Source organism: Colias croceus, chromosome 14 (genome assembly GCF_905220415.1).
Source record: "Colias croceus chromosome 14, ilColCroc2.1".
Lineage (NCBI taxonomy): Eukaryota > Metazoa > Arthropoda > Insecta > Lepidoptera > Pieridae > Colias > Colias croceus.
In genome coordinates this window covers 7,327,091-7,349,861 of record NC_059550.1, presented here as the reverse complement: position 1 = coordinate 7,349,861, position 22,771 = coordinate 7,327,091, and the positions used below count along the sequence as shown (strand labels likewise).

General features: G+C 31.4%; 1 protein-coding gene across 1 annotated transcript in view; it reads right to left on the bottom strand.

The window, feature by feature from the left end:
- Positions 1 to 22,771, bottom strand: part of LOC123697443 (transmembrane protein 151B-like) — a 36,153-nt gene that overhangs the window by 12,129 nt on the left and 1,253 nt on the right. The window lies entirely within an intron of this gene.

The window sequence follows — 22,771 nt, the reverse complement described above, 5'->3', positions numbered from 1 at the left end:
ATCGATTCATATTCTGCTATTAATACGCAAGTAAAATTTAATGAAAACGAGTAAAGAGATTTGGATAACAATTCCAATGTTCTAACAAAGCAGCTAATTCAATTACGAATTCAATAACGAAAATAACATTGACCTACTTTCCACGCAATTTTGATTGACGAATTTATTTCCAATCATAAATATGAACTCGCTACGAAATATTAAGTCAGCTACTCACCTACCTACCGCAGAGGCGATATCGGTTGCACGGCGGTTGGAGCAATTTCGTCGTAAAATAAATTGCTAAATTGCCCCTGCTTGCCTATACACATCACAATTAAGGAGCCAACCAGGATGCAATTCCAATATTGCCCCTGCTGCAGGTATATGAGTAGCCCGCTTTAGCAAAACGAACGAAATATATGAAGGGTTTCTAAATAAATATTTAACCGACACACAGCCGAAAACTGTTTGCTCAATTTAATGAACATGTTGACACAACAGAAAAATACAATTACAAGGTCTCTATTTACACTGCTTTAATACGTTTCCCGCCCTCGTTCGATGGGATGAAATTGTTGTATTAGGTACATTTATTTATTGGAATAATTTCTTCTACTTCTATTTGTAGCGATTTACGCTGTGTATTAACGTTTTAAATTAATGTTATAAGTAGAGAATGTTTTTTTATTATTTACACATTTAAGCCTTCTTGATCGTTTGTTAAAAATACAATAACAACTACAATTTGACCCATTAAACTCACATTTACAAAGTTTCTTAACAAATGTTCCAAACAAGATATCATTTATTCATTGTATTTCGGTACTTCCTGTAGGAAGCGACTATAAATCTAGCGTATGGTATTGAGAGAAACCTCGTAACCAAAGTTTAGGAAAGTTAGATTAGATTTGCCCTCAACGTAAATGAAATGTGCGAAAACCAGTTATAGCAAATAATGAAAACAAAATTGGTATTGTATTACAAATTAATTTACTCGACCGAGAAAACTCGTTAACAAATATATAATAAAGTTTTAAAAGACGTTTTTATTGAACTCAATTAATTTATGATTGGTGCAAATTTAAAGCATATTTTTCTTATTTCCGAACGAAAGCCCGAGTGAAACTCATTAAACAGACACGAGAGTGCTTGCCATTGTAAAAGCTGCAGATTTTCCGGATTACTGCACACAAAAGGTTCATTTCGGTATTACCTGACATAAATTAACATTGCATGATCCCCGTAGTAAATGTGTATTGTATTTTAAACAACACTTGGGAAATTGTTTAAAAAAGTCAGGCTTATTTTATTTGTGTCTCAGATTATAAAGCAAAACTTACAACACTAGGTACTAGCTTTCCGGCCACGGCTTCGCCAGCTTTGTCTTAAACCTAATATACTCAAAACTTTCCATCATGTTTTTCTTGAACCCACTCTATCTATTAAAAAAAGCCGCATCAAAATCCGTTGCATAGTTTTAAAGATTTAAGCATACATACGTAGAGAAAGCGAATTTGTTTTATACTATGAAGTGGTGTTGAATCTTTAAACCACACATGTGTCATGTGCTTATATAGAAGTGGAAAAATGATTTGCGCAGCTGTATGAACCACTGTCTCTGTACTATTTATTAACTATAGAAAAAAGGTATTATTAGACCTCAACACTGAAAAACGTCTTTTAAAAGAATAATAAAAGTTATGGCTATATTCAGCGCAAAAGAATAAATTTGAAAAATTTTACACTAAAAATCCTCTCTACATTTAAAATGTTTTCGAGAGTTAAAATAAGTTTTTAAATTGTACGAGCATAAAATGGCAAAGGTATTTGAGTGAACAGATACGATAAGAGCTGTTAACATTCAGAATGTAATAAACTACGAATGTAAAATATTTAGCGTGAAAAATGTTTGATTAAATAAAAAGACCGTCTGTGTCGAGATCACGTGTCAGAAATGAAACTTCTTTGGTAAAATTCAACGATACCAAAATCTCCTTACTCCATAATGTGACGCTATTGCCATGACGCGAGTAGAAATTTTACTTTCAACGCGCCTAAAGAATTTTCACTTCAAAAAGCTTTTTTAAGAGTAATGTATTTATGTACGAAGAATATTTAACATTTATTTCTAACAACAATATTACGGAATAAGTATAGAATTATTGTAGTTAATAATTAATTTTGCACAACACAGCTTTTTATTGAATTCCATTAATTGAATTAATTTTAAGTCTTTATAATAGTACTAGCTGCTCCGCGCGGTTTCACCCCCGTGGCTCCACTCCTGTTGGTCTTAGCGTGATGATATAATATAATATTAGTATAGATGTAGAACTTGTACAAGTGGCACGACATGAGCTAAATTTGTTATTCCTAAATGTACGAACAATAGAAATCTAAATTAATAACAAGACACACGAACTTATCACTTTGTTTTAATTAAAATTAACATCAAATAGTGAGCACGACCATTGGGTGCATTGGGCCACATAAATTAACTATAATAATGTATTAAAAAGTAAATTCAAAATGTAGCAGTTTAAATTGAAATTGGAAATTGGTATTACGTAATTGACCACATAATCTATACATATAATAAATCTGTAGAAGGGTCAATTCTGTACATTGAAAATATTGAAAAAATAAATAGCAGGGGGTGTTACTGGATCGATACCAAACCCAAATATGTGATTAAAAAAAATTTTGTCTGTCTGTCTGTCTGTCTGTCTGTCTGTCTGTCTGTCTGTATGTGAAGGCATCACGTGAAAACTAGCGGTTCGATTTCGATGAAACTTGGTATAATTATACCTTATTATCCTGGGCGTAAAATAGGATACTTTTTATCCTGGAAAAATACGTAGAAAAAAATTAATCTTAATTTTTCAGTTTTATCCATAGACGTTGTTCCGTAGAACCGCGAACACACGTTGCGTATTATTATAGGCCTAGCCGTATTTGGGAATTGGGTCCAATAGATATTTATAAGATGTTATTGACAGAGGTACTCAAAATGGAGAAATAACCATCCACACGAAGACCGACATCCGCGCGGACGGAGTCGCGGGCGGAAGCTAGTTTTAAATAACTATGTATTTAAGAAAATTGTTAGATACTATAAGAAATAAAACATTACGTACCTTGAACCAATGCTTGAACCTTACATTTTATTTTCAGGTCAATATATCTGGTTAGAATAAAAAAAAAAAATAATTCATTCTTCATTTTGATCCCATCACGTTCAATTATACTTTGGAAAAACATACGAATTATATTTTTAACACAATTCCCTGTGAACATTTTGCACCATTTTTTTGTAGTTAACCACAGATTATTAATTATCGAATCGGAAAGAATTTAAATTTCGAATATGGAACAGTCAACTTAGGAAATAAAAATAAATTGACGATTTTATTTATTCATATTATAACCGAGTATGACAATAATCGTTAATTACATAGAAGGCAATTACAATAAAAAATATTTTCCCATATATACGTAGGTACTAAAGCGTGTACCTATATTATACATGTAACACGCCCTAAGCTCGGCACGTAAACATTACACGCAATTTCAGTCTCGCTAGAATGTTTACATCGCTTTTGTTACGAAAATAACTCGGATACATTGTTACAAAAATTAAACACGAATTTCATATTTTTTAACCTTTTATAATTATTGAGACAACATTTACATTTACAAGGTCCAACGTTGAAAAAGAATTTTTAACGTTACAACCTTTTTTCATTTCAAATTTTATACTTGGTAAAGTTTTTAAATTTGTATGTTATATGGGGGTAAATTTACAAAAGTATCGATTTGATCATGAAAATTATTTCACTAATAGAATGCTGTAAGTAGGTACACTATTAATGAGTCACGTAAGCTATTTTTTTTCTACCCTAGGCATGTAAAACAGTAAAAGTTATATAATCTATACATATAATAAATCTGTAGAAGGGTCAATTCTGTACATTGAAAATATTGAAGAAATAACTAGCAGGGGGTGTTACTGGATCGATACCAAACCCAAATATGTGATTAAAAAAATTTTTGTCTGTCTGTCTGTCTGTCTGTCTGTCTGTCTGTCTGTCTGTCTGTATGTGAAGACATCACGTGAAAACTACCGGTTCGATTTCGATGAAACTTGGTATAATTATACCTTATTATCCTGGGCGTAAAATAGGATACTTTTTATCCTGGAAAAATACGTAGAAAAAAAATTAATCTCAATTTTTCAGTTATCCATAGACGTTGTTCTGTAGTAGGTACCGCGAACACACGTTGCGTATTATTATAGACCTAGCCGTATTTGGGTCCAATAGATATATTTTATAAGATGTCATTGTCCGAGTTACTCAAAATGGAGAAATAAACCATCCACGCAAAGACCGACATCCGCGCGGACGGAGTCGCGGGCGGAAGCTAGTTAAAAAATAATTCATAGTGTTAGCGTTTGTCGATCTACCCTAACACTTTGGGCAATATTATAATCATATCAACACTAAGTACCTCTTTGAACGAGTATGTTTTTTTTTATTTTATTATCTGTGCTGGGAACGGCTGTTATGGCAGTGTTTTTCGGGATTTGAGCAGACTGGTAGATAAAAAGCATGTGCGCATTAGAGTTTGATATAATATCTATGTGTGAATGTAATAACTAATTGATAATTTGGAAAACAGTAATATGTACATAAATACAATAGTGGATGAAAATTTTTTTTTTTTTTTTTTTTTTTATTAACAATAGGCAGAGGTTTGGCCACAATCCCACCTGATGGGAAGCGGCGATGTGGCCATATACATGTTTGGATTGTAAGTACATTTTTAAATCTTTAAATGCGGAAATTACAAGATAGATTCGTATCTATTTTTAGTTAACCGATAAATGGAGAGGAAATGAATAAATGTCTCATTTTAAAGTTGTACTTACGCTGGATTTTAAAGTGAAACTTTTATTACATCGTCTCAAACTTTTTGGTCTGTGTAGCGCATGTCGCGTGACGCACGATACACGATAATTATCGTACAAATACGATAATTTTTAGTTAAATGCTGTGGTTAAATGTCTATAGTGTGAAAAAAAGTTTCACTTTTACCGTGGTTTCATAAAACCACACAACATTTTTTATTAAAACATCTATCCTTTTTAACTGAGCGATTACAATAGTAACATTTTTTCCTCCATTTATCTGTACCTAATACGCCAAACGGTTTTAATAATCCTATCTTTCAATCGAATCTAAGTGAAATCTTATAGAAACTTTTTAAAATGAACTTTAAGTTTTTTTCTGAACCTTGCATTATGCTGGCATACGGAAAGGTTGCACATAGTTCCTTTTGTATGAAAAGTGTACCTATAAATGCTCTTGTATAATAAAAAAAAAAATTTACATTTAATCCTCACCTTATACATATATAATATTATTTCAAACATTTACCTTACAAATCGTTTGAAATCAACGCAAAAGTTAAATTCAAGTACCTATTTCCCAAAACGGACTAGTTTAAATACTGAAATAAGCAATTCCGAAACTTAAGCACACTTCATTTAAAAGCCAGCAAAGTCAACAGTCAATAATTAATTGATGATTGAATTAACTCTAGAAACAAGCAAAAGTGAGTGAAGTTAAATTGTTGAATCAATTCCGTGTCTGATACAACTTCTATGCGAGAGAAATTCGAACATCAATCTTCTAGATAATTATTACCCGCCATTTTGAATTGACGTGTCAAATAATCAAATTTGTGGTTTGCGAAATGGAAATTGTGAGGAGTGAATTATTTATCCTCCAATATTTCTGACTATACTTATTAACCGACTTCAAAAAAAAGGAGGAGGTTATCAATTCGGCCGGTATATATTTTTTTTTTTTTTTTTTATGTATGTACACCGATTACTCCGAGGTTTCTGAACCGATTTACGTGATTCTTTTTTTGTTCGATGCGGGATGGTGTCGAATTGGTCCCATAAAAATTTTATTCGGCTAGGCCTAGTAGTTTTTATTTTATGAGCATTTTTGTCTGTACTCGATGACTTAATTTCAATGTAGCAAGTAACTTTGATTCACTTCCCGGTAACCGATTGAGCTGAAATTTTGTATACGAATGTAAATTGGATAGCGATGAAACATTATCATGACATGGAGCTGATCTGATGATGGAATCGGAAGGTGGCCATAGGAACTCAGTAATATATTGACTCAACTTTATCGAGTTTGGGCTCGTTTGATTCGTGTTGAAAAATACACTAAAAAGTATTAAATAAAAATAACTGCGTTAAAAACAACCGACTTCAAAAACGGAAAAGTAAGAAATAAAAAAGATTTGATATTATTAATTACTACATATTATTTTTATGTGCTATTTATTAAATAGGTTTGAAGTCGGTGCCAAACACTAAGCACTTAGTATTAAGCCCATGCACCGACATCAAACCTTTTTAGTAAATAGGTAGCACATAAAAATAATATGTAGTAATTAATAATATCAAATCTTTTTTATTTCTTACTTTTCCGTTTTTGAAGTCGGTTGTTTTTAACGCAGTTATTTTTATATTTTAAATTTATTATTGTGTATTTCAATAAATTAACGAATTTATAATTATTAGTGGGCAAAAAGAAGACCGAAATAAGGTAGTTTCAGATAAATTGCTAGCCGATATTGGCATTTGAATGATGTAAATTGCTTTACTATATAAATAAATGGCAATGTGTAAAAATGAACAAGTAATAAGTACAAAGTAAGTAGAAAATACAAAGAAACTCGAGTTGGTGATAAATGATCTATCCGACCTTTTGTCAATTGGGAATACAGTGGACCCTAGTAATAAGGACCTTCATCTATCCGATGACGGCGACATTCTGAAATCTAAAAGAATTCCATATGGAAAAATTCAGTTCTATTTCTATATCAACTAAATTTATTTGTAAACAAACTACGTCCTTAGTTTTACTTGGTTGATTTCATATATGTTAGTCCTATATATTTTATTTATCTATTTATGTATTTATTTTATTTATATACCTAGTGCAGGAATTTTGTACTTAATAAAATATGTACCTAAAGCTATTGTTTGCATGTGTGGGTGTGTAATATAGTTCTGTATTTCAGAGACATAATTACATTCATAAGGCATTACCATATCCATGTACATGGAATGTAATTCGACACGTATGAAATCGACTTCAGTTTCGACATCTTGCATATGAATTAGATACAGAATTAAAGAAACTAACTAGGTAGTTACATACCCAAACGATTAAGTCTTCTACGATAATAACTGTTATCGTGACATTTTTCATACTACTTTGTTTTATTATATTTATCTTATAGGATCTTTGGTAGTTTTTGTGGATTTTGAAGACTTGCTGACGCAACTTTTGTTATGGTGTTTTCTTATCTTATATATAAAAATGAATCGCAAAATGTGTTGGTAAGCGCATAACTCGAGAACGGCTGAACCGATTTCGATAAAAAATTTTTTATAATATTCCTTGAAGTTCGAGGATGGTTCTTATGTAGATGTAGATGTGTGTGTATGAGATGTACCACGGGCGAAGCCGGGGCGGACCGCTAGTTTGTTTATAAATATTGCTTTCCATTTGTATGCCTTGTCAAAATAACGATATTTCAAAAATTATTATAATCATGATTTCACCATGTTGACATGTTTTTCAAATTTAAAACTTCCTCTATGAAAATTCTAAAAAAACATTTTACTAAAAAAAGCGTGCATTTTCCAGCGGTCTAAAGTTTGCAATAGCACATCGGATTACAAACAAAATTCATAGCCAAGTTTAATAAGCTGGCTCAGTACTTATGTTCTTATCAACGTTATCACAGAAGTGTTTTTTATGTCGTGTTTCTTTGTGAAGAAGCTTTGAGATAACTCGTCTCACTTCATTGAAGGTTTTCTATTTCTAATAAATTAATTCTAATTTGTTCTTTGAGATACAACTTTAATGCTATGGTTTTTTAATTGTATTTTAGCAGTAATGCAGCTTATCTTTAGTACAATATATCTTATATGTATATCCAATATCCATATAAGTGGTGGAAAAGAAAATGGTAATAGTCTACTTTGATGAAAACATTTCTTCTCATAAGTTTATATTATGTTTTGAGATTCATCTTTAAACTTTTTGATTTTTTTTAATTTTTTCTGTCGGTAGATATTGCTTTTGCTCTTTATAGACGATTACCTTTTCACTTTTTTAAATAAAATAGCTATTTGTAAGGCGATAAAAGGAAACATTAAATTACGGTATTTATTTACCATAAACTCTATTTATTAAAAAATAAATGATAACATACAATAAAAAAATTGAGGCTGAACTTAAAATGTACTGGGTGTGCGATTTTTTTGCATCCGAGTGTATAACATAAATAATAATATTATGTATTGCAATAACATCAACACTACAAGTGTTCACAAATATTATAGCCATTGAAGCGATGCGTTGAAACGAGCGCAAATTTAATGCTTTGGAATGCTTTTCTGCTGTGAAATAGCATTATTCACGAATTTTTCAACTACGTTGCGAAAATTAATGGACTGGTTTTGATAATGGGCGTTTTTCCATTACCCGGCCCGGCACCGGCACGGCATTGAGTCCTGCCGGTGCCGTCGCCGTCGCCGGGGTAGCAAGCTTCCCACTTGTGCCGGCCCGGCAAAATTGCATGTGTATTGCATATTTATTTGAATTGTAGCCGTGTGAGTGTGTAACTGCGCGGGGCGGGTAGGAGGGAGCGGAGCGGAGGGACCGGGCGTAAACCGGCATCGACACCGGCGCAATGGAAAAACGAAGTCCCGGTGCCGGTACCGGTCCCCGACCATGCCGTTGCCGTGCCGGTGCCGGGCCGGGTAATGGAAAAACGCCCATTGTGCCACGAAATTTGATCTGACTTTCAGCGCTTTTGTTTTTAAACATGTCACATTTCACGTGAAAAAAAGGAAATGTTTTACATTCATTGAACACGACTCTCTTATTTTTCACTTGCTAAAAGGACGTGACATGCATGAAGTAAATAAATAAAAGTATCCATATTTAAAAAATATTGAATAACAAACTTTTAAAGAGCAAACTAGGTACTAAACTTATTATAACCACATTATAAAAGTTTACTCTTGATGATAACAAATTCACAATATTTAAACTGCACACATTCGGCCTTGAACATTATCCCTCGTATAACAGTCGTTTCAACCCCATTCATGTCAGGGGCACCAATTATAGTTTGCTTATGAAACTGGCAGGTGAATACTAAACAGAACAATAATTGGATTCGCTATATATGTAAACGAACTAGAACATTCGATGGCCAGACGCTACTTTATATGGACGTTGCAGTTGATTAACTTTGATTAAAGTAATCATTGCTCAGGAGCTTTACTAATTTCGATTTACTTTCCAAGTAGATGAGGAAATATGGTTTTTGATCAGTCTTATTTTTAATTTGTAATTCTATGAAGACTCAGTTACGATTTTATTTTGGACTAGCTTCCGCCCGCGACTCCGTCCGCGCGGATGTCGGTCTTCGCGTGGATGGTTATTTCTCCATTTTGAGTACCTCTGTCAATAACATCTTATAAATATCTATTGGACCCAATTCCCAAATACGGCTAGGCCTATAATAATACGCAACGTGTGTTCGCGGTTCTACGGAACAACGTCTATGGATAAAACTGAAAAATTAAGATTAATTTTTTTCTACGTATTTTTCCAGGATAAAAAGTATCCTATTTTACGCCCAGGATAATAAGGTATAATTATACCAAGTTTCATCGAAATCGAACCGCTAGTTTTCACGTGATGCCTTCACATACAGACAGACAGACAGACAGACAGACAGACAGACAAAAATTTTTTTAATCACATATTTGGGTTTGGTATCGATCCAGTAACACCCCCTGCTATTTATTTTTTCAATATTTTCAATGTACAGAATTGACCCTTCTACAGATTTATTATATGTAGATATAGATAGATGTAGGTAATAATAGAATTTCCTCTTCAAATTGTTTCGTCATAAAAAACTTAGTTTTATAAATGTTTCAATTTTCTAAACTTCGCAGCTAACAAAATCGTTATTTTGGTCATTCTCATACATTTTAACAAGAACGTGTAGCGGCTTAAAGAGGTCTCCTTATGTTACATCACGCTAAATATTATTGGTAGAGAGAAAGGTCAGAGGTAGGCTAAAGTCACAAATAAAATGTAAAAAAAATAAATTATATTATAGAACACTTCTTATGTTATTTTCTATAAAATTTATAATCAATCATTCATAATGTCGGATTGGAAATAAAGAAGTGAACAAAATTATAAAACGAAACATAGAACTTCTTTCTTTCTTTGAAAAAGAGCAAAATGTTTTTGGCTTAAACATATTTTTAAGATAAACGTAAGCGGCAAGTGTTGAAATAGATATTTAGATGTACGTTAGTATAATTTTTTATTTCTTAATATTACAACAAAATATCGTACCTAATAGAAATATAAGTAATAAAAATGAAATATGAAAACAGATTTCACAGCTTTCCTTATAAAATAAAATATCCACGAAAGAAAGCTAAAGCTTTGACATAACAAAGTGTGATTCGAATTGTAATCCTGTTGAGACGGGATTTATTCATATTTACACGTGTATTGCATTATCCCACGTATTTACTTAATATTTTATTTGATTTTATACGTAGAAAAGTTGTTTTAGTATTTTTGTAAGAACTTTAGAACATCTCAATTTTTACTCCTTATGTCTACGTAGAGAAATTAATTTCATAAGTTTTGACTGCTGCAGATTACGGGCAAATACCTTACTTATTTTTTTGTCACATACTGTAATATTATAATACGATATTCTATTTGAAAATAAACACAGATATGTTACAGAGCGGTATTATCTTTTCAAACCTCCATTTTGTAAAACACATGTAACATGTCCCCGATACACGGATCACAATCAATCACGAAGCTTTCACACTGATATTTCTATCATGTAAGTAAGTTGGAAAATTTATCCGTATAAGGTATTGTGTCCATTTTTAGACGGCTGCTTAAAATAGAGTATGCTTTTTACTTATTACGTGCTACGAATTATGTTTTGTTTGGATCACATTTCTGATCAAATATTAGGTACATGCTTGTATTAAAAGAATGGTAAATTTTACCGTAAGTTTCAACACGAAATTAATCTTAGAAAAGTAAGCTTATAAGATAGTCCAATATAATGAAGTCATGTACAATAGGTACTACAGTTATTAACCTAGCCTACGTAATATTGATAAAAGATGAAAGACCTCTTCCCTGCTACGTAATTAGGGGATCGGGTTTAGGGCATCTTTATGACGGCTATTTATAAAACAGCCTTTCGTTTCAAATAATATAACGACGGAGCTTACAAGAGACAATAACAGTTTTGAATTAATTCCTACTAAGCATGCGCCTCGGCTCTGCCAGGGTTGAAGTTTTTGGTTGGTTAATTTTGATTTTACCTTTACGAAACGATTGATTTTTTTAATCCAATATATATCAAATTGCATCATTTATAGAACAAAAATAATAATTTTTACACGTTGTACAATAATTATTTTAGGATGATGTTGTGAAACCGGTCGTAGTTTATTGTAATAAAAATCTAAATAAAATGGAATTAGTGTGTGTTTCTTTACTATAAAATGTAGTTCCATCAAGATGTAACAACACAAAGTATAAATTAAATTATTTTAACATTATACATAAATCAGATTTCAACCTTTGTTTTCGACGTTTAAAGTTTGAATGCCAAGGCAAAGTCATTCAGAGACCTTTAAACTAAACTAACTTATCATCTAGTATTACCTACATTACAGAGTTTAATTTTGTTTGAGAGGGCACACGTTTTAATTGTTAAAGTTTGTTGCGATTGCTAAATATTTATTAGGGATATTACCTACATTGGAATGGATTCTTTACAACATTTGATACATTGCAAATGACTTACGGAATTTTATAACTGATTAAATGGAAAATTCGGCCTTGTCTTTTGAAATTTTAATTATGTTAGTTTATACAAGAAAGCGGGGAATAATAATTACTGATCATTAAATATTAACTAGCAGGGGCCAAAGAGGGTTAGCTGTTTGAAATATTTTGATTAAATATTCAAGTCTCTTTACTGGCCAAAATATCCTTTGAACTTTTTACTATCAAACGCACGTTTCCTCTCCGTTATATTTTATGAAATTGTTAAGATTTTTGTGATTCTTATTTCGATTAAATTTATATTATTTATAATATGTACCTACCTATATGTAGATCGTTTCGAAATTCAATATTCTTTAATTTTTCAACGGATAATATTTAGGTCCTCACTCACGAAAAATTTATCACCATAAACTAAAATTTTCTAATTTATAGGTATACCTGACGTCCTAAACACTAGGAATATAATATGTTACTATATAACTAGGTATCTATGCATAGTAAATAACACAAACACTGCAAGCTGTTTATTTGTAATTATCTTTCAATTGAACCAATTAGATTTTTTTATTCAACTCCCAAGACCCCAGATCTTGTACACATCATATTACACTATACTAGAACTTTAATATTGATACAAAGATGAATTTCCCAATCAGTCTATATGTATATTGGTCATCAAAGCAAAGCTGATAATATCTCAACTTCCCTTTAATCAAGGTGAGGCAATCTATTCTTGGCAGAAACTTATTATATGTAGATACCTACCTATATGCTACACAAATAGTTTGGAAGTCCCTATGAGGTTAGGCAAGTTAATATTCTCGTTTCTCTATACTTTTGCATATTATATATTTCGGGTTGTTTCTTTTCCGATAAAAGAAGAAATATTAATCACAAACCTACATCTAAAAGTCACAAAATGCCGTACACACACGCACTATAATGTGATGAAGATAAAAACGTATAACGTGCTACGCACAAGCTACGCATTACTACAAAATCTATAATATAAAAAATGAATCCCAAAATGTGTTGGTAAGCGCATAACTTTAGAACAGCTGAACCGATTTCTTTAATTCTTTTTTTATTATATTCCTTGAAGTACGAGGATGGTTCTTATGTAGAGAAAACGTGAATATGTATTACGGGTGAAGCCGGGGCGGACCGCTAGTGTTTAATAGAAATCTACTATCCATATTAATATCCTCCCGAATACAGTCCCTTTCTAATTATACAGAATTAATTGCTACAGCAAGTTCAAGAATGTAATCTAATAAAATATCGTCACACAAAGAGGGTGTATTTAGATCGATACTGAATGAATAAATAACAAACCCCTGTTTGTTTTTGGCTCTTTTCCGACCTTCCCGTTACGGGAACTGCTATATCCACTTATACCTATATACTATACAGGGTGGGCTCGACTGTGACGTTAATGAAAACGTGATCAAACTAGTTTGGGATCAAAACACTTGAAAACCATTTCGAAGTACTAAGGCTGAATTAACCAAGTGTTGTTTTAATTGAGTTTGCTAAAGTTAGTTACCAAATAAAAAGACAATTTGCACGGAATGGGATATATGGATTTAAAATAAGAAATCACAATTCAAATTTTGCGACGATACTTGTTAATGTAATATTTTAAGTTAATGTTTATAAAAAACAATGTAGCAATTATACATTATGTAAACAGCGTACCTAAACGTAACAAAAAGTTCGAGAAAGTGTTAAAATTCATAAAGACTTGACATATTTATTGTTTCAATATATTTGACGTTGCTTTTGAACACCATGTATAAGCAATAAGCATACTATATTTATTATTATAGTCTCTACAGTGCGTTTATTTTCCGCTGAAATAGCATACATTTACGTGACGTAAGATTGTTATGTTCTGAACAAAAACATTTTATCCAATTTGTTTGTACATATTTCTGAGAAAATATAATTAAGTCTGGTAAGTAGATACTGTGGAGGCTTATTAAATAGATTATGTTATGAAATGTAATCAATGTTCTTCATACATCTCTTCTATTTACTTAATACTATTAAAACTTTAGATGATATTTTAGTAAAGTCTAAAGTTATTTTTTAAAGACAGAACTTCTTAACTAATGATAAATATTCCCAGCTAACTTTACTGTATGCTAATCGCGACACTGACAGGGACTTTTAATAAAATCGATGAGTTTGCTTGGAACGACGAAAATATCACGTTTCGTAAAAAGCAGTAGGACAAAAAATATATAATCCTCGTATAAAGTGTAAGGGAATCTATAAGTTAACAATATTTCCTTATAATGAGTATTATAAGCATAAAATAATTCAAAATCTCATTGTTAGTGATAACACAAGCTTATGAAAACCAGTGAAAATGAAGAATATTTAATTGGTCATTTAATGACCTCGATCGCATTGAATATGGTAATTTTTGTTTTCATAAGAGCTTTATATCTCTCAACAACAATTCTGGTTAAATTATTTATCGGACACATAAAAAATATTCGGAACTGTACTGTAATATTTTACATAGTTAACTCAACGTAGATAACATCACAGCCCTTTTAATATAAATTCTTTATCAACGTCACAAGTCACAACCACTTTCAAAAATTAAAGTGATGTACTTTGTAAACTCTATTCCTTTTATCCCAATTTCATTTTGAGTTAAAACATGCCGTGTGTACATGGACAAAGTGTAAACGAAAATAGTGTCAGACTCAAACAGAGCTTAATTGATTTGTCAGCGTATCCATCCATCGGCTCAAACGGTTTATAAACCATTTATGGGAAGTGTGTAGTACTTTATTGTAGATACAGCAATACTCTTTGTGTTGGCCCAACAAGGATAGTCTTTTATACAAGCACAACATTATTTGTCTTATCTTATTGAAAATGTTAACTTGCGTTTTTAACGATTTGCTATAAAAAATTATGAAAGCTTAAGCACTCGCGGACGGTAATCTTACAGATATTATTGTGTAGATAAATACTAAAAAACTGAAATATTTTTAGACCAATATTAAACTAGATAAAACAATGAATTTTATCTTAACATCAAATTCATTTGTCTCGGAAACAATAACGTAAAAACATTTTATAATAAGAAGTGTAAAACCAGTCACGCTTTATGGAAATTTTACTGTTTCCGTGAAAAAATAACTGCTCTACACGCGATGGGAAAAGGCCCTTAACTTTGACGCATAATTTGACTTTTATATATTAAAAATTTTAGCACAAGGTTGTTGCTTCTTAGCAAAGAAAGCTTACGCTAAATAATTTTTAAAAGATGTGCAAAAATACATCAGGCTTAAATAATATCTACACAATTCTTATAATTATTAAGGGAATATTATTCCAAAATAAATCTTTACGTAGAGTAATAAAGCGGTTATCTTCTACTAATACTTAATTCTAGGGAACACTAGAAACGTTCACTTCTTTTATAGAAATACGAGGATAGTTAACTCGTTTCAATACCTACTATCTCTTCTAGAATCGAAGCTATAAATTAATATCACTTTATATATCTAAAAAGTCTAAAATGTAATGTTAAATATTCTACGATATATAAGACTGTTGTACTCTTTTATAAGAGCACTATAAAACCTTAATGCGAACATGGAAGCTCCCTAATGCCTCATTATTCAAGATATATTGTTAGAAATAGCCACTAGCTAGCATTTAGTGGGATTTATCGTTTATTACTGTAATCTGAGGTTTATTATGTTATGTTTTGCATTTCAACAGTGTTAGGATGAAAAAATAATAGGTTAATTACTATTTACAATGTGTCGATGTGGAGTGGAAATGTCTACATAATCCTACTATAATATTATAAATGCGAAAGTTTGTGAGGATGTGTGTTACACTTTTCACGCAAATATTACGGAACCGATTACAATGAAATTAAGCACACATTTAGAGGGTAACTTGGATTAACACATAGGATAGGTTTTAAAGGAACTATGCGGCTTTTTCTTTGAAAACGCGGGCGGAAAGCTAATAGTATCTATTTTAGAATTTTTATAAATTGTATTAGGTAAATAGGCATCTCCATAACAGTGGCTCTTAGGAAAAAAGTATTATGATTGATCATCATCATCATCATCAGCCTTTCGTTGTCCAAAAAGTTTAGTTAAGTTGTCCTTTTGTTGTTGTTGTTCATTATGTTTTGATCAATTTTACCAAATTTTTTGCTAGAAGGTAATTTCGCTCTTATTTTGGCTTATTTCTATGGGAGGATAACCATAGTATAGTTCTTATATAGATAAGAATGGATGTTTTAAAAATGTGTTGTGATGAACGATGTAAATTTTTGTTTGTATTTTCCGTACTTTCAGTGATTAATTAGAAATATTATGATGACCCAGGCTCTTATAGGACAAACATTACCCTATAGCCAAGAAGGTGGATACATAATTGAGAAGTTCCGTTGTTCTGAAGGGTGCCCACGGGAAATACGCTAACATTCTCCAAGTTACCACCTCTGGGAGCTAGTCATTTGTACAAAGTTATCTGAATTTACATTTAAATTAAGTATGGATTTTTAGCTTCCACCTCGCGTAAAGGTCGGTGCATGTTTGAATGAATTTTATTCCATTTGGTGTAACAGTTATGAATATGTAATAAAAAATATGTTGATAAATCCCTCGTATGTTTGGAACAAAATATATTACTCGGTTTCGCCGAGTTTTGCTGTAAAAACAAGTATTATTTCATAAATAAAATTCATGGGGCCGTATAAAGTTTGTCGGTAGGTAATATGTTAAATTAATTATCTAACAAAAACGCCGTCAATTCGTGCACACGAATTCCAAAAACACTGCCATATTTCTATCAAATTCGGATAAAATATAATACCGAATAGATTTCATAGCTTGAAATTTCTGCTCTAAATTTTGAATGAACTCGTAGAAATATACGAAACGTGTGAAATAGTTGAAATATTCTCTGTGTCCCTTGCGGTTTTACCTAATAAATTATTTAACAGGTCTGTCCCACTTCTTTACTAAATCTGAATATAGTCTAACAATAGTAAATCTATTTATAGTTACATGAAATATAAAAAGAGAATAATAAAAGTATGTATATTTCTTATTTTATCTCTTTGTCTCTAGCACTTGAAAGTACCAATTCAAGAAAAATGAAGAGGGATAAAGTACCTGCTTAGTTGTAATACACAGAACCTAAAATTAGATACAAGAAAAAACCTTTTTCCATTTAATACCTTTCTCTTTTATCTTATCCCTAATGTACATGCTTCTAACAAAAAAAACTAGTTAAGATTGACATGGATTGACAGTTCCAAGCTGAAAATGGTATAATCTTGGGTATAATAGAAAATGGTCCAAAATAGTAGTGACATTTGATGGATTCCTTTTTTCTTTTTACATAATATAAAGAACGCACTTCATCAGTTTCTATGCCTCTGAGATAGATAATAATATATCATTTACACGGAGTATTCGAGCGATGACGTCGTTTCCACAAGAGACTTTGAAGCCGAGAGCTTTATAAGTATTCCAATTTCCATTTCTTTTGTTATGCCTAAGTGCAATCAACGTCTCATTATTTTCCTTTAAGAGACTAACGGGATGAATTTATGCTTCACAAGAAAAACTTTTCAAATGCAATTTTACGGAACTTCAAGTTTTGCGATTTATTAGATCGTATTCCGTCATTTTGGTTTTTTTTTACATTTTGGTCCGATCTTCCATCTAATACACTCTCACTTGATTAATGTTTTGAAAAAACAGCACAATGGCGTGTGGACACATTTCCTAGCAAAAAATATAATTTGCCACATAGCGTCCCTTGTAGTTCGCACCCAAGAGGGAGTGCATTAGGGGAGACTCCTTTTGTTCGACCGTGCAGTAACGTTAAAAAGAACGTTTTTTCCCTATTTCTTATGAAGGTGTGAAAATGTGCTCGCAAAGAGAAACAGCTTGATTTTAAAGGAAAACATAACACTTTCGGATATTCTGAATACAGAACTTTTTATCTGTGAACAGTGAAATTATCGAATCCTAGTAGTTGATTAATACAGCTTCAGTAAAATATATTTTATTCTGACGAGATATTACTTATATCGAGTTTTACATAAATAAGAATCTGAAAATAATTTAAAACGTCAAACATATAAAAAAGCGAAAGCACCTCAGCCTTGTTACGCTCTTATCAACGTAATATTTCACAAGAAGTAGTGTTTTCTAAGCCTTAACAAGGGAAGGGTTTTACCTTCGAACGAAAGCAAAAAGTGTAATTTTTCTTTTGTTCATTGAGGTTTTTGTGTCAACTTCTGAGCAGTACTTTTACAACGAAATAGTCAAGTTTTGTACCCGCGGCTAATTTACTCATTTAAAACATGTCATGGCACAGTTTTGGAAGCTTTTCCCTTTGTTGTGTTTCTGTTATTTCAGCTCGTAATATGCTAGGAATTCGTAAGCAGATTTGGTGATTTTGAACTAAGCTTTGCTGTGGTCTTTCTGAGAATATTATAGTTTGTATGAAAAAGTTTTTTGTTGCAAAATTTTACATTTGTTTTTAAAATAACATTAAAATGAGACGTAGATAAAAAATAAACACGTGCTTTTATAAATATAAAGTGCTATGAAGCATGAAAAATGTTATTGATGTAATTGTATTTTTAATAACTCTTTTATTTATTTTCACGAAGCCGACTACAATAAAATATCAGATTTATTTGCGTCAATGACTTTTTATCTCTCACTCTTCGGAGCTTTTTAACAATATAAATAACTAAAAAAAGAATTTTTGCAAGATACAATCCTCGCCTTTGTTGAAGAATACTTACTAGCAATTGCTTCATTTCGAATCCTTTGTGTTGTATAAAGCGATATAAAGAACCAATGTTTTTTTGTCTTTGACACTAATTGGAACTAAATGAATTTTGTATGATAGGATATTCTGTTATACCTATCTACTTACTTTAATACAAGTACGGGATTAAAAAAATACACATTATGAAGATACGCTTACTATATTTAAGCTTTTCTTCATCCCAAATGTTAAAGTTATTGCACTACACTACTTATATGATTTTTGGAGATAGCGTTGTAATTATTATTATACAGGTAATTCGAATAATATGTACGTACCTACTACCTACCTACTTGCTATGTAGGTACCTACATACTTCGCATCTTATATATATTATATAGATAGTTTTATCTTGAAATATCAAGAGTAATCACAGTTGTATGTTGATATATTCAATGAATTGTATATTTTTAATATTTCTGATAGCTTTTAAGCTTTTTTCAATCATCTTTTCCTATCATAGTTCCAATTAATTTACTTCATACTTTATTACAATATCATCGTACATTGAACTTAATAAAGTTAATTTGATATTGACGAAAATAGGTGACACCTCGCGTGTTTTCATAAAATGATCAATTTAAGCTTACATGAAAGTCTGTCAAAGGTCGATAGTCACGCATGCTGAAATCACACGTACATTTACAAAATGGATCGATTGACCGATAGTCAATGGCTAAACTTGTTGAATTATTCTATTGAAATTACTATGTGCGGAAGAATATTGGAAATTTTAGGGTAGCGCTTGCATGGTGCATTGATTATTTGATAATCAATTTCCGCCCTCGGCTTCGATGATTGTTAACAAAATGAATTCAATTAGCAATATTCTACCCTAGTTCTATGTGAAATATTTGTGCTGTTTTTCCGTATCATAAAATATAGTTAATATTTAAGTCAAGTGTACCTACTTGTGAGTGTACTTCAACATTCATCGTAATAATGTTAGTTTTATTTCCATAAGCTTCTGGAATAAAATTGAACACAGAATAAAATTACGAGCGTTATCATTCCATGTCCCAATGACGTCATGTAAGATTAAAATTTTGTATACATATTTTGTTATAATGACATCCTTAATATGGGTAGCTGCGGTTAATAATGAGCCAAAAATTTGGGTATCCCTTACACGTATTTAAGGGATTTAAATCTGTCCGTTTATTTGCGTGCTGGGTCTAATTATATAGGTTCCTATTTAATGACGCAGAGGATTTTCAGTAGCATTTGTGTTTGATATAATTTTTATTAACCTTTTGAACGCCAATGACATCTATAGATGTCATGCGCAATCGTGCCCTGTGCGCCAACGACACCTATACATGCCAAGAAACAGATCATAGATAAATACAAAATAAACATATTAAACCTTTACTTTTACGTGTTTTATTTATACAGTTTATGAACTGAATCCCCAGTTATTACATAATTGTACACAGTAAACAAAATTGCCAAGTAGTTATTCAAATAGGGTCATTGCGCCTGTTCGCGTCCACCTGCCTATTCGCGTCCATTTTGCGGATATCTTTTAGAAAATTCACGAAAATAAGTATACTTTATGTAAAATTGTTATAAGAAAAATTTCCGATAATACCTCAATGTATAAGAGACATGCACACTTATTCAAAATATGCCTGCGCACCGCCTATCCTATTTAAAAAAAATATTTAATTTTGGCTATTAAACGAGAGAGCTAAAACGCGCGGGATTTTGAAAAAATAAATAGTGCGCAGCGTCGCGTTTGACAGTAAGTATCTTATTGTTAAATGTGAATTTTTGAATATGTAACTGTTTCTTTACTTTGCTAACAAAACATGGAATAGTATGGATTATAAATCAGCTTATTTCTTTTACAATTAATAGCTAAAATAAGGTGGACGCGAATTACTACACCGAATTTGTACAACTTCCATTTTGCGTCCACGGTGGGCGCAAACTATACCTATAGTGCATAACAATAGAACATATTGCGTCCACATTGTTTTTCATTACGTAGCAATGAATTGTTTGTTAAAATATGTAAATTATAATAGATTGTAAATTTTTTACTAAGACCACAAGTTGATAATTTAAATTTTCATTCAAATTAGCAAATTTTTATGCTATTTTTTCATTTTAAAATGGGTAGGTATTCCAAGAATGAGACTTATAGTATCTTTGAGAATGAGAGTCAATAAGTTTGTGGTTAAGAAAATAATATAAACAAAAAAGAAATTTAATTCATTAGATACTAAAAAATAGGGTAGAGGTGTAGGTAATCTTAATAGAACTGATTATTATTTATTTACATAACGTAACGTTGTTTTTTGTTACTTTTTAGTTCTATTTATGATGAAAAGATAAATATAAATAAGTTTTTCCAGTTTCCTTACAGTGTATTATATTTATAATAATGTTGAGTTTAGGGTTCCGAACCTCAAAAGGAAAAACCGGAATCCTTGTACGATCACTTTGATATCCGTCCGTCTGTATGTCCGTCTGCCGGTCTGTCTTTCTGTCAAGACGCTTTTTCTCAGTAACGCGTTCAGGTATAAAGCTGAAATTTATATTGAATACTCAAGTCTACGGTCCCTTGAAGCAGTGAAAAAATCAAACTTATAAGCCAAAGAATTCAAAAGATACAGCCGTTTATGCTGCAAATTTTCGCAAATTTCGACATTCGCAAGGGAATCAAAACCTACAGGGTACTTTACATGAACACAGACACTTGAAGTTTGGTACGAAGCAACGTCTTATAGCACGAATAAGGGAGATATTGAAAAAATAATCATTTACAGTTAAAACATATGAAAAAAAAACAGGTTAATACGGAACCCTCGTTGTGCGAGTTCCACTCGAATTTGGCCGGTTTTTATTAAATAACTATATTCGTAAATAAATAATTTATTAAAATCTAATTTTTATTTGCATTAATCTGATAAAATATCACCCAAAACACTCTTAATTCTTTTTCTAAGCTGGTGGACGCGAACTGGTCCACGGGTGGACGCAAACTGGAATTTTTGGACGCGAACTGGGTAAAACGCCTAATTCTGCTATTTATCTAGATAAATAAAAACCACATGATATTTCCAACACAATTGAAAGTAAATCTTATAATAGACTATGTAATGAACACGTTACATAAATTTTGCGTTGAAATTTGTTCTGGAACATTTTTATTTTCTCCTTCAAACTTTCCAACTGCACTAAGTGGACGCGAACTGGCGCAATTACCCTATTTGATGACAAAAAATAACTTAATTAATGGCTAAAAAAGCACGTTCTCTCGCGCCAATGACATGTATACGTGCCTACTAGTGATGTAGTGTAATATTCAAGTAACTTCATTTATTTTTTATTTTATCGTCACAAACACAATGTATGCGTTCTAGCATAATATTTATTGTCCATGTAATGATAAAAATTCGCTTAGGTCCAAAATGTATAAATATCTCTAAAAATCTGTAGGTACTTACCTATTTAGCAGTTTTCAAAATTTATTACCTAATAAGTCTAATCAGTGCCTTTATTAGAATATTCTTATGATACAAATTGTCGCTATGTCATATCAAAATATGGTAATCGACCTAAATAGGTACCTACATATAATTAGTATTTGTAATAACTCAAGTATTAAACTAAATGATTGGAAAATAAATATGTAGTTTTAATGCAATTCCCTTTATTTAAAGGTAATAGTTGTTTTGATATTTACAAATAAACACTCCACAGTAATACCTATAGTTCATATAAACTTAATAAATAAACTCGATAAGTTATAATAATATACAGCTACACATCCCTAATCAGAAGCGAGAGATTATAAAAAAAAGGATGGTTGCCCGCGCCATTGGCATGTATACATGCCAATGGGGCGTAACTGATAGAGAATAGTGCTGTAACTTGCTGCAATTTTATATGTATTTTTGTATCTCAAAAGGTTGATTTTTTTTGTTGATAGTTGCTATAAATGTGGTCTTAAGTTTTTACAGTAGGAGATG